The sequence below is a fragment of the Castor canadensis genome, chromosome 10 (assembly GCF_047511655.1).
Source record: "Castor canadensis chromosome 10, mCasCan1.hap1v2, whole genome shotgun sequence".
In the NCBI taxonomy this organism is placed as follows: domain Eukaryota; kingdom Metazoa; phylum Chordata; class Mammalia; order Rodentia; family Castoridae; genus Castor; species Castor canadensis.
In genome coordinates this window covers 136,619,470-136,633,128 of record NC_133395.1, presented here as the reverse complement: position 1 = coordinate 136,633,128, position 13,659 = coordinate 136,619,470, and the positions used below count along the sequence as shown (strand labels likewise).

General features: G+C 40.9%; 1 long non-coding RNA gene across 1 annotated transcript; it reads left to right on the top strand.

Moving 5' to 3' along the window:
* The first annotated feature begins 10,969 nt into the window (after positions 1-10,969).
* On the top strand, positions 10,970-13,376 carry LOC141411350 (uncharacterized). The gene is made up of 3 exons (XR_012436112.1): positions 10,970-11,742; positions 12,094-12,173; positions 12,272-13,376. It is a non-coding gene; the product is annotated as an uncharacterized lncRNA (long non-coding RNA).
* The last annotated feature ends 283 nt before the right edge of the window (positions 13,377-13,659 follow it).

The following is a 13,659-nucleotide window of genomic DNA, read 5'->3' as shown; positions in this document are numbered from 1 at the left end:
TTGGTTCTACTTTGTAGAAAACAAAGCCTTCTGCTGTAGTACATTTTTTTCCATTAAAAAAAAAAAAAAAAAACCCTGATTTTCAGAGTCCTGCCAACAACACTCTAAATGTAAGTGCTAGATTTGCAAATAGGCTTAGATTCATATTTCGAGAATATGCATATGCAGAGACTTATTATTCAGGAAATATTTGGTTATCTTCAAGACTAAGTAAAACTTATAGCTAAAAATAAAGAGGGGTAAAATATAAATAGTGGGGAAAGTTAGGGAGCAGGAACAGCAGCCATGATGAGAACAGGATGGAGAGGAAGAGGAGAAGAGAGCTGAGTGTTTGTTTGGATTTTAAGTCTTCCTTACTACCTGAAATTCAGTTCTATTCCATTCAATTTAACAAATGTTAGCTGGGTGCCTGGCCTGAAGAGGATCACAAAATGCAATTCCTGCCCCCTTGTACTTAGAGTTGGATGCAGGATATACTGAACAATAAGATGCATCCTCCACATTCTCTCCTCCACCGTTTTGAAGCTGCTATGAAGTTAAGGGAATGGACTTCAGTTACAAGGTTGGACTCTGATTGGTGTAAGCCTGTCACGGTAGCCCCACCCCTGATGATGATTGGTTCAGACACCCAGGACTAGGACTGGCACAATGTTCCTCCTGCTACAATGGTTGGTTCAAAAATGGCGGGTGACCCACTTCATTGTTTGGGCCAATGAGACACAAAAGGGAGTTTCCAGAAGGTTTCAGAGAATGTTTCCTGGCTTCTAAAACAGAGAATAGACAATAAGGTATTCTTCCTATGATCTCCATTGGGTATGGCTAGGAGATAGGAAACTTTTGCAGCTTTTGCTATTTGTCTCAGGGTAAAAGCTATAGACACAAATTGATAGTGTCAACAAAATCACAGAGAAATGGATCAAGAACCCTAATCAAACCTTGTGTGGATCTGCATACTGCAGATCTTTCCTATTGTTTACGGAAGTTTGAGTTGACCTATCCCATTCTAAGTGAGGCAGCTGCTAGCCTACATACACCTTGTCACCCTTGTCAGGACAGGATGACATGAAGTTCCTGAAGAAGAAAGTAGAATTCAACAGGAATGGGACCCTGGTTACTAGTAATCTTAGAAGTGCAAATAATACAAATATTATCAACTGGAAGTTAAACTAGGTTTACAAGAATGAATCATAATCCAAGAGGACAAATGGCAAACGTTAAGAAAAAGAAGCCTGTCAGAAATGAATCATAGAATTTGAGAGTTAGAAGAGATCTCAAAGCTTAGAAAGGAAAGTTCCTACATTTCTTTTTTAAGTTAGTATTATAAAATTTTTTTACTTATTTAATTTTTAAATATTCATTTATTCACTTGTGCATTTGAGGGGACAAATGACCCAAATAATATATAAAAAATTTTTAATAGGATATATTTGTTATATGGGGGGATTCATAGTGACAATTCCGATTAGGCTCATATTGTCCACTGTTTAGATCACTCCCACCTTCTCTCCTCCTCATCCCCTCCACCCCACTTAAAGCAATTGCAAGAGGTTTCTTTGTTCTAGTTCATATAAGTATATGAAGTCCATCCACCATATCCCCTACCTTAATCTCCTTCATTCACCCTCCCCACTCCCATGAGCACCTTCCCCCGCCCCCCCCCCCACTGTATCTCTTTTACAGTCCTGTCTCTCATTATGAATATTTCAGCTGATGTTCAAAGGGGTTTCTCCATGTATTCCTGCTGTGGGTATGTTTTAGTTTGGTCTATTCAAAAGGGGGAAAGTTCCTAGATTTCTTGTGCAGAAATAGGTCCTAAGAGGTTAAGTAACTTGCCCAAAGTCACAGCTGAATTGAGCAAGGATGAGGACCCAGTTTTCTTGAACTCCCAGTGGGATTCTTTCCTCTGTGTTACAGTTTTCTTTCTAAAGGTATGAAGTGAAATAGGCAACTGGTATTTTAAAATGTCAGCATAGGAAGAAGAGTGAGGAAAATACTGCATTTTTATTTAACAGGGATTTGGGAGGCTCATAATAGAAATTTTGGATATTTTGTTTTTAAATAAGACCATGGCCTTTACTGAAAGGTTGAGCATATGCTCCAGTGTGGAACCACCTGGGGGAGCAGCGTTGCTAGGCACCCCACCCAAGCAAAGCTGCGCTGGTTCAACCCATCCTTGCCTCGAACTTACGACCTTCCCTCTCAGCTGTTAGTCAGCTTGCTCTTGTTCAGGTTCAAGCATCAATCCAAAGAGGTCAGACTAATAGTGTTTTCAGCCTGATGTTCACCCCAACACTGGCACTCGGGATGTTTTTCCTTTTCCTTCCACATACTCAGAGTTTGGATTAGGGTTGGGAGGAAGGTATCATGGAGCTGTATCATGCTAAAACCGAATTAAGACGGCTCTCCAGAGTTAGAAGAGCTGGGCTGTGTCTTCGGTATTCTATTTTAATTGCTCTGAGATCTTAAACCGTTGTTTAATCTCTGAGCCTCCATTTCTGTTAAAGAATAACCTCCCTGCCTACCTTCAGGGCCTCTCTGAAGATCAGAAAAGCTAAGGCTTGGGAAAGCAGTAGGGAAACTGGGCAGCCCCATGGTCATGATCTACTTCCCATCCCTCAGTTTAAGGATCAGGGAGCCAGAAGCAGCAGAGTAATTTTCTTCCATGGCCAGGTGTTCATGACAGGTGGCCCTACTGCTTCCTAAAAATGGCAAGAGACAATCTTCAGTGTCAAGATTCAGATTTTTATTTAATGAATCAAAAGATTCATTAGATTTATTCAATAACTGTTTAAAGACACTATGTCAACACTGGCTTCTATCATCTCTTTGAAAATGATGCCCCAGATGTAATAAAATATATAAGATGCCAAGGGAGATTGACCTGATCCATTTAGCCTATTGAAACCCATTTCAAAAACAGTATCCAGCCCTATTATGATTTTTAGCTAAAGGAAAAGAAAAAAAAATGGTCAAAGAACAACGAGGGAGCTTTAAGATTTATTATTTAAAATTATTTTTTGGTAGAATGCATAATAGTACAAGGGGGTTTCGTTGTGATAATTCTGTAGGTGTGAACAGTGTACTTTGAACAAATTCACCCCCTGTATTATATTACCTTAACCTTTCTTCCTCCTGCCCTCCCATCTTCAAACAATATTTGGTTTCATTATGTCACCTTCATAACAACCAAAGAGCTTAACAAAGGAAGTAGAAGTATTTCTTGTAGACTTGAATTAATATTGCAGCCAGCCAGCAGACCCTTCTCTTCAGATCATTCATGCATTCTCCTTTACCCTGAGTTCAAGAGTTCTGCATCTCATGGGGTCTACTTACACGTACAGTCTCCAGGGTTAATCATTTAAACACATGACATCTCTGCTTAGCCAAAAGGACTCTGAGATTTCACTGTCTTAATATTATATTTTATGTATTCATCTGTTTTCAGCTTCCATACCAGGATTTGAAGCAGTTTATACAAATACACACCCTGTCCAAGAATAAAACAAGATGGCATGAGTTTGAGGAAAGAAAAAAAAAATATGGATAAGAAAATACGATGATCTGCCAGACATAGACATCCAACAGCCCAGCTCAGGGAGATGGAGGGCAGAAGAGCAGGGGTGCTAAGCTTCCTAGCAGCCAGAACAGAGATGAATCATTGCTACCTGGAGGTTGTGGTTGGCTTATAGTCAGCAGTCTGTGCTGGACTGCAGAGGAGTAGGAAATAAACTTAGCTTCGAGGCCATGCTGTGGATGCCTATAGAGACATACAGGGGAGCATTAAGCATCAGATTGCACCTTGAACTCTGAATATTCACTTTTAAAGACATCTGTCATCCACCCATGGAGCCCAGTGGGTGGCTGCTTCTCTTCTCCCACCAGTAGCTGCTCTACAGATCTAACTACCCCAGTCAAGTGGGTAATATCTAAATTCAAAGGCTGTATTTGCTCCCACAGAAGCCACTGGGAGAGTCTGCTGCCCTGGTAATTTACTGCCCCTAGGCAACTGCTTGTTCCAACTGTGTTCTTTTCCCAGCTGGAGTCATTGTTCCAGCTTATTTGTATGATAAGTTGCTCCTTGGATACCACAAGCCCATTCCCAGCTCACTCATTAGTCAAGTCTTGTGTTTTTCACCGATCAATTATGTGCTTTTGTAAACTAGCTAATCAAGAAAAGTGAGTTGAGGAGTTTAGAGAAAAGTGTTTGAATTGTTGTCATAGAATGTTTTCATGAACATTTTGTAGAACAGAGTCTAGTTGTGTACACGAACCATGTAAGTAGTCCTGGGATCCCAAGAATGGGTGTTTATCTTGACTTTCTTCTCTCCAGGTGCTCCTGTGTGGCCAGTGTGCCACAGAAACAGTCTTGGTCCTTGTTGGGAGTAGAAACTGTGAGATGACAGACAATAGAGACGCAGAGGTTGTGAGATGGAGATACAGGAAGAATGGCCTTACCATCTGGGCAGCTTGATTTGGCAGTGCCCACCATCATTGCTTTTTGATAATTTTTTTAGTCACCATCTGCTTACTAATAATGTTTTTAAAAATCAAGACCTTAATTCAACCTCTCCAGACTGTTTGTTTTAAATTATTTTGCCTATCTAACAACTGGTGAGAAATTACCAGAAGCTTTTCAGAGAAAATTCTTTAATTCATTCACACAGACTTGAATGTTTAAATTAGATGAACATATCATCACTTTTATTTTAGCCACAGTTTTCTTCTCTTGTTTTGATCTGCTGTTTGACTTTTTGCCTTGCCAACCCAGATTCAGCCGTCTTCAAAGATGTCTTTTGCTATCACTTAAAAAAATCAGCTCTCTTTTCTTTGGACCATTCTGTAGCCTGAAGAATTAAGACAATATTGTCTAGTTGCACTGTTGACTCATGTGCAGTCTTTGGAAAGCTAAATCACTTTCACGTAGCTGATTAGGTTTTGTAACAAGGTCCCCATGAACATATGCTCATGAGAGAGAGGCAGTAATTCTGTTTTTCTTTCTGACTTTGTTTTTTTTTTTTGGTGGTGGTGGTATGGTAGGCAGGGTTGTTAAGCTCAGGGTCTTGTGCTTGCTAGGCAGGTGCTCTACCACGTGAGCTACTTCACCAGCTCTTTCTGCACTGGTTATTTTTGGGATAGGATCTCATTTTATGCTTGGATGGCCTGGACTACAATCCCCGTATTTGTGCTTGCTGGTATATCTGGGATGACAAGACATGTGCCACCGCACCCAGCTTTTTCTTTGTTGAGATGGGGTCTCATGCACTTTTTGCTGTGCTGGCCTCAAACCATGATCCTTCTACTCTCTGCTTCACGTTAGCTAGGATTATAAGGTTGAGCCACAGTGCCTGGCCTTCTCTTTCTAACTCTTTGTAGATGTATAGAAGTATAAGTTACTCATATTCTATATGCCTTTAAAAATGTATCTTCTAGTTGAAAGATTTTTATTATTTTGGTTGCACAGTACATATTAGGAAAAGAAACTATAAATCATAACACTGATGTCTATCTGTTGTAGCCCTTTTCTGTTGCTGTAACAAAATACCTGATACTGGGTGAATTATAAAGAAAAGAGGTTTGTTTTGACTCATGGCTCCAGAAGTCCAAGAGTGTAGCACCAGCATCTGCTTGGCTTGGGGTAAGGACTATGTGGTGCTGCTCCATGAAGAATGGAAAAGCTAGAGAGGGAAACTGGTGTGTGGAGAACCAAGTATGTAAGAAAGTGAGGGGAAGGGCCAGGCTTGCTGTATAACAACCCTCTCTCATGAGAACCAACCCACTCTCTAGGGAACTATGTTAATCCCTTCACAATCTAATTACCTCTCAAAGCTCCTGCTACCTCTCAACACCATTATGTTGGGAGCCAAGCCTTAACATGAGCTTTGTCAGGAGCGAACCATAGCACTATCAAAATGTTTTCTACAGAGACTTATTTTTCTCTTGTCCATCTGTTACCATAAACTTACAAGTGAGAAGTAGCAATTATTATAAACCAAAAGAATAGTTCTTTCTCTTTTTGAAGTAGGTATTGTACTTTGCATGTCTTCATCTGATGAAGTCACTTAGGGGAAATCTCCAGAAATCCAGGAGGTGGATAGTTATATAGGTAAAGATAGTGAAATACTAAAAGGTTAACTACATTCTGCAGTCACTTCACCACATGCTAAAGTAGGATTTTCAAATTCAAATTTCAGTGATCAGAAGTACAAGTTGCCACCAAGCCACGTAAGAAGAGATTTCTGGACACTGACACCAGCGCTGTGTTTAGTTAACTCTAAGGATGTACACATTGACTGGTCTCAATTTTCCTCCCTCGCTCCTGCTTTTCCTCCATTTAACCAAACCACCAGGTTTGTAACTGTCTTACTCTCCCCAAACTTTTGTCTGTAAAACAGAGATTTTAATACTAGTTTTGAAGAAATAAAAGAATGCGGACACTTTGTTGCAAGCTTGGCACTTGGTAAGTGTTGAGGGACTGTAGCTACATTGGTATGATCAGCGCATGGAGGAACTACACAGTGGTTTCCAAAACCCCTACTTAGAGCAGGTTGAAAGGATGCTTGTAAAAGTATTTATTTTGAAAAAGAGTGTCCTATGATTGTCTAATACTTGGAGCAGAATTCTGTCACCTATTATGATCTATTATCTGTTGTTACTTATCTGTCTAGGACCTATCATCCATATATCCAATATCAGTCATTACCTATTTTCTGTCTGTTATCCAGCATTGTCTGTTACCCTGTTACTCAAGAATAATGTTTTTATTATCCTACAACTGTCGCATTTACCTGTGGCCATTTGACAAGGGTAAAAGACATATCACTGGGATGACAAAGAAGAAACACCAAAATGGTAGAAAGAGACCACTTATGAAATTGCCAAAAGTTGATATTTTACCAGAATAAGCAGTAATTTCATATGACTCAAACTAATAGATCTTGAATTCACACCTACCCAAGCTAAGAATTCAAAACCAAAGCAGAAAATATATTTTCTATAGCTTCTTCTCACCCACTTCCAAAACATGCAACACACATCTAGCAAAATAATAACAATAATAATAATAATAGACTAAGAAGCAGTGATTCGCCAGAGTTGTTGGAAGTATGGAAACTAAATCAGTTAAACTTCAGTGTGTGCCTTTTCCATTGGGAAAATCCATTTTAGCTTTCGTGGCATTTTCTAAATATAAAATATAAGTAAATAAACTAAACATATTTTTTAAGTTATGGCTATTTCTAGTACAAAAGCCCATTTTTCTTTTTTTGGCAGTATTGGGGTTTGAACTCAGAGCCCTACACTTGCTAAGCAGGTGCTCTACCACTCGAGCCATACCACTGGCCTGTTTTGTGTTGGGTATTTTCAAGACAGGGTCTCAGGAACTGTTTGCCTGGGCTGGCTTTGAACTGCAGTCCTCCAGTTCTCTGCCTCCTCAGAAGCTATAGGCATGAACCGCAGCAGCCAAGCCCCCACTGTTCTTCAATGGGACAAAGATATTTTAAAAGTTTGCCATAAGTCAACTTTGCTTTTTATAGGACCAGTTTATTTTTAATAAAACTCTAGTGCCTTACACCATATACTCTTATTATGTATTAAATAACTCTAATTTTGAAGAATGTTTTAACAAAGATAATCTTATACCTTCCTTCTTACTATTTTCTGCTTCCTTGATTGGTCACCTAGCTAATGGAACTTTCTGGGGCTTCCCTGTCAAGAAGAAGAATAGAATATATTCTAATTACTGCTGTCTTTGAGGCTCATATCTTATATTCCTGTCTCTCTGACTTTAATGTACACAGAGCAGCCATCCATTGTAGTGTATGAGCCTCATGCACCAAGACGGCCTTCAGAAGCTAATAAAATCATGACATACCCTCCAACACACAAATACATTTCCCTGAAGTTCAGAGGTGTTTCAGATGTGACATCTTTCAGACAATTTTATCTGCAAAACTTTCACAAATCATACACTCGGGCAAATTATCAGCAATACCAAGTCAACACTGTTCCCAGCTGGATCTCCTCTGGAAAACAGGCTGGAATAATAGCATGAGGTTTTCTGACAGACTCCCATGGCATCTTTGCTGCAAAGATGTTAAGCCAAACAGCTGCTGATATGGAAACCAGCTGTTTGAACTGTAACTCAGTTAGATATGTTAATGGGGAAGTCTACAATATCGTGATGCAGGAAATGATTAAACATTTAATGCTTGTTACTTTGCAGTGTTCTTGGGGTCAGTTAGGTGGATGGCATCATGTGGGCATGATGAATGGTAACTCAGGTCAGGCAGGCTTTGAGGGGACCGTTTCTTTGTCCTTCTTTCTTGAGTCTCAGGTATTAGAAATGTCAACTTGTCCGAGATCCTGCTTTACAGCAATCATTGACCGGACACATGAAACATTTTGCAACACCTTAAAAAAAACAATCCTATCAGTGCTGCAGAGCTAGTTTTATTATCCCACTTCCTAAAAGAGCCATGAGACCTCATTAGCTCTGGAAGAATCTTTGTAAAGCTGATGGAATTTGGCCCTTTCGTGACGCAAAAGGATGCATGGGTGGACTTTGCAAGTTCATAGTTCCATATGTGTAAATGCTGGGGTCTGTCCATAGTTTCACTGTCTTCAGTCTTAAAATAAGTACAGATACTCTCATATGTCACCTCAGAGAAAATTCTCTCAGAAAAAGTTGAGTATAAAAATGTATTGCAACTGGGTTTTCATAGTATTAGAAATGCAGCCCCGAGCTGATCTGGGACCTAAGAGTAGCTGTTATATTTTTAAAAGGTTATAAAAAAGAAAAGAAAGACTGGGCGTGGTGATTGAAGCCTGTAATCCTAGCTACTTGGGAGGCTGGGTCATGGTTCAAGGCTAGCCCAGGCAAAAACAAGGTCTTGAGATCCTATCTCAACAGAAAAAAGCTGGGCCTTGTAGTGCATGCCTGTCATCCCAGCTACATGGGAAGAGCAAATAGGAGGATTTCAGTCCAGGTGGGCCCTGGGCAAAATGCAAGACCCTATCTCAAAAATTACCAAAGCAAAAAGGGTTTGGAGTGTGACTCAAAAGGTGGAGTACCTACCTGGCAAGTGCAAAGGCCTGAGTTCAAATCCCAGTACTGCCAAAGAAGAAAAAGAAAATAAGGAAGAAGCAGTGGATCACTGGTGGCAGCAAAGTCTAAAATATTTGTTTACTGGTCCTTTTGGGGGAACAGTTTGCCCACCCTATGGCAAGTAGTTTCTCTACTGTGAGAGGGAAACTGCCATGTCAGACTATGTAAAGGTGAGTAAAACTGTTCCTCCCTAAAGTAATTTGTAATCTAAAGGAAGGGCATAAGGCTAGCACACAAGAGGTAAGGGAAGATAGTGCCAGATAGAGGCTTCAAAGGAAGAGAGACCGGGGTGCTGGGGAAAGAGGGCGTGGCCTCTTATGAGGTGTTCTTCAGATGAACCTTCAAGATAAAGAGAGACTTTGAAGGATAAGGGTGGGTGAGGTAAGGAGAGGGGTCAGAGACCCGGAACACAGAGAGTGTCTTAGCACCAGTCAAGGTCCCTGCTTGGGACTAGGTGGTGGAAAGGTGAGATCCAGGCCCTATGGAGGCCAGGCATGGCAAGGAGTTTGCACAGAGGAGAGATTGAGTTTCTTAAACAGCAAAAGGACGACAGTTCCCAGTTTCCTCTGGTGTCTGATGTAACTGTAATCTTACACAGTTACTTGGAAGTGTCTTATAATCAGTGAAAAATGAGGATAGTCCCTTGTAGGCTGAACATCTAATAAATGAATGGCTTTTGGCCCTAAGTCTATGGACATTAATATATGCAGTTACCAAGTCACGATTAACAAGTAAAGCACTTGGAGTTTCAATGTATTCATCAGAATTCTTGAAAGTTCTATTTTAAGGCAATTCAAACAGAAGAGGCGAGACGGCTGAGCCTGGGAGACTGCCAGGAACACCCTGTTCTGCTTGTGAGTTTGCCTCTGACTTGGGGACTGACCTTAGCAAACCCTCAAACACTCACTATCTCAGTTTCCCCAGTCATAAAATGGGGTAACAGACCTTAGCCCTGGCACAAGATAGGAGTGTGACGAAGAGCAATAAATGTCTGCAGAAACCTCTCAAGATAGATGTTCCTGGAGATCAAGGGGAGGAAACAGTTCTCTTTCAACAGTTTTGTTTTGGGGTGAGGGGAATGAAATTATCAAAATTAAAATAGAAGCCTACTTATGACTTTGAAGAGGCAAAAGCTCTGCAAAACAGAAATGATTACTGATGAATGAGCAAAACCTACAAAAGGCTAAAAGTACCCATAACCTACCAGGCAGATCCTCTGACAGCATTTTCTCAGTTAAAATGAGAATACTTTTTTGTTTGTTTATTGATGGGGGAGAATATTTAATGTCAGACAGCATCACACTAGCCAATTCTCTATCTGTGCTTCCAAAGCTCAGAATATTTTCTGCCCCATTCTCCTGTGTAATAATATTCCGTTCTGAAGGGGCAGAATAAAGAATCCTTTTCTGCACTTTCTTTTCTCTCCAGACTTTCATCGTCTGTCCTAGACAGGGACTGGGGAAAGTCTACACCCAGAAGTGCTACCTCATGGCCGGTAGTCTCTGTGTGGCCTCTGCTACTGGCCCTCTGAGACTGAGGGAGATGCTGAAGCCTCTAAAGACAGAAGAAGAACAAAGAACAAAGCCTGATCTATAGCCAGCCACAGTGCTCCTGGGGCTGACTCTTGGTTTCTAAGACACGCTGTGCTTTGCAAGTTTGAGTGGTGAAATTTCTGAGGATCCTGCTGAGGACCACTGGCCTGCTGCCGCCTAGCCTCCCCCCCAACCCCACCCCAGCTTTCTTCTTCAACTTATTTTTTTTTTTGTTGGGGGGGGTGGCTGGGGATGGTGGAGCAGTCCTGATGGTCAAGGGTGGGTGGAGCAAGGTGCTTTTCTTATTTAATTTCTTAGAATTTTTTTTTTCTGGGACTGGGGTTTTTTGAACACAGAGATACACACTTGCAAAGCAGGCACACTTTTGCTTAAGCCACACCTCCAGTCCAGTTTACTCTGGTTATTTTTTGGAGATGGGGGTCTTGTGAACTATTTGCCTAGGCTGGTCTGGAGCCTCAGTCCTCCTGACCTCCTGATCGCAGCCTCCCAAGAAGCTAGGATTGCAGATGGGAGCCATGGGCACCAGACCTTCTTAAAGAAATCTTTATAGTGGCTAGAGAGACAGGCCAAAGTAACTCCATTTCTTATCTTGCTGGGAGGACAGCAACTCAAAACCACAGAGCCCCGAGTTTGACCCCAGAACTCTGTGGCTAATGGTGACTCATCTTGAAAATTATCAGATTGAATCTTCTCTACTGGTTTGATAACAACTGATGAATGGAAAAGAATGTACACGCCTAAAAATGGGCCTCCTTCTATTGCTTTTTACAAAGTTTTTCTCTCCTTATTTTCCCCATATATTTAAGAAACTACGTGCTCCGTGCAGTCCTTGTGGTCTGCTTGGTAAGATATAAAAATAAATATGCCGTTTGCAGGCAACTGCAGAATGCTGCCTACATGAAGAAGGGGAAAGACAGAAGGAACAGTCAGAAGTAACTGGAATCTCTGTGGCTCTTCTTTGCAGGAGGATTGCTAAGTAGAAAAGGCACTGGAACTCACCCTGCAACTCTGCCTTTTGCAGTCTTTGAAGCTCTATAGTTCCTGCCACCCCATCCATCCATCCCTTTTCATCACTTTTTCCTCAAGGTAAGGAGCACAGCCCAGCAAAGGCGCCTTTGTGACTCAGCGACATTCCAGTCCATCTGAGCCTTCTCAGCTAAATTCCAAAAGAAACACTGATTTGAATGCAGCTGCTTAAAAAGCTCCATCTCTAAGCAGTAGCTTGAAACTTCCTTAAAGTAATGGCTTGGGCTCTAAAGGGGAAATCAGCTCGTTTGTAATGGTTTTAATCTTTCAGTTAATTAGTTCTTCATCCGGTTGTGTGTGGTCTTTTAGGTCCAATACTCTGGTAAATTAAATCTTGATGTTCAAGTGAGAACAAGACAGAATTTCTCTCCTTTAAACTGTGACTTTTCTGACTTTTTTTTTTTTTTTAAGACAGGGTCTTGCTATGTAGCACAAGCTGGCCTTGAACTCGAAGTTCTCCTGCCTCCGCCTCCCAAGTGCTGGAATTACAGGCAAGTACCACCACACCCAGCTCCCTTGTGACACTGAATCAGTTGCAGACCTGTAGTAAAAATCATTGTGTGAATAACCCATAATTCTTTTCCAACAGGAAGGTGCATTGAAAAATTAGATTGGCACAGCAATGCTGTTCAGAATAGTCAAAAACTGGGAACAACTCAAGTCACCATCAATAGGAGAATGGAAAAATGCAGTAACTCACGCACTGGATTATTGCATGGCAATGAGAATGAATGAGCCACTGCTGTGCATAGCAGGGGTGAATTTCACCAGATTCAAAAGGATGCACACAGGAATCCATTTGTTACCAAGTTCATAGACAGACCAAATTAGTTTGTGGACATCTACTCTGACAGAAGTCTAAGTTGTTTTGGGGGAAGGGAAGATAATGACTAAAGGGGGTTATGAGGTTTGGTGATGGTTATACAAGTATATTTGCTTTGTAAAAATTCATCTTGCAGTACAAATGATGGTTTGTAAACATTTACTTAGTATGATATATTTTAATTATATTTTAGTAAAGTTTTATTCAAAAACATGCATAGTCATTCCTATGGTCTAAATGTTATGTCCCTCCCAAATTCACATGTAAAGATCCTAACCCTTATGGTGGTGGTGTTAGTAGAGGCCTCCTGATTGGGATCACAGTCATGAAAGGTCTGAGGTTGCTGGTTCCCCTTTATCCCGAGTGAGGACCCAGCGAAAAGACCACAGTCTGTGAACCAGCAAGTGGGCCCTTACCAGATCCAGAGTCTGTAGTACATTGGTCTTAGATTTCCTAGCTCTAACACCATGAGAACATAAATTTCTGTTTATAAGCCTCCCAGGTTATGGTATTTTGGTTTCACAGCCCATATGGTATAAGATGGTCTTTATTTCTCATTATAGTTTAGTATATTTCACTTTTCATGAGAATGAAAGAGATCAAAATCCTGTGAATGCTCTTAAGCTGCAAATAACAGGAGACTCAACTCAAAATGGCTTAACCTTGGAGTTGGCAAACTTTTCCCATAAGGGAGAAACAATAAGGATCATTGGTTTTGTGGGACATAGTCTCTTGTCTTTCCTACTCAACCCTGTGTTGTAGCACAAAAGCAATACATAAACAGATGAACATGCCAGTGTTCTAATAAAGCTTTATTTATAAAAACAGGTGGTAAGCCAGTTTTATAGTTTCCTGGCCTCTAGTTTAAACAATAAATGAATTTATTATCTTATAAGTAACAAGACGTTCCAGGGGAGAGTTAGCTTTGGGCTTGGTTAATTCAGCAGTGCTATAGATTAATCCAGGATGTAAACTCACTCCATCTGCTCTGCCCAGCTGTGTGCAAGGTGTGGCCTTAGCTGTGGTCCCTTCCAGGCATAAGGTGCCTCCAGCACACATCGTATCGTCACACAGGGTGTCCAAAGACCAGAGATGTCTCTTTTTTTAGATGTCTCCTAAGAGACTTGGTTTACTTCCAAAGACTGGGAAAGAAG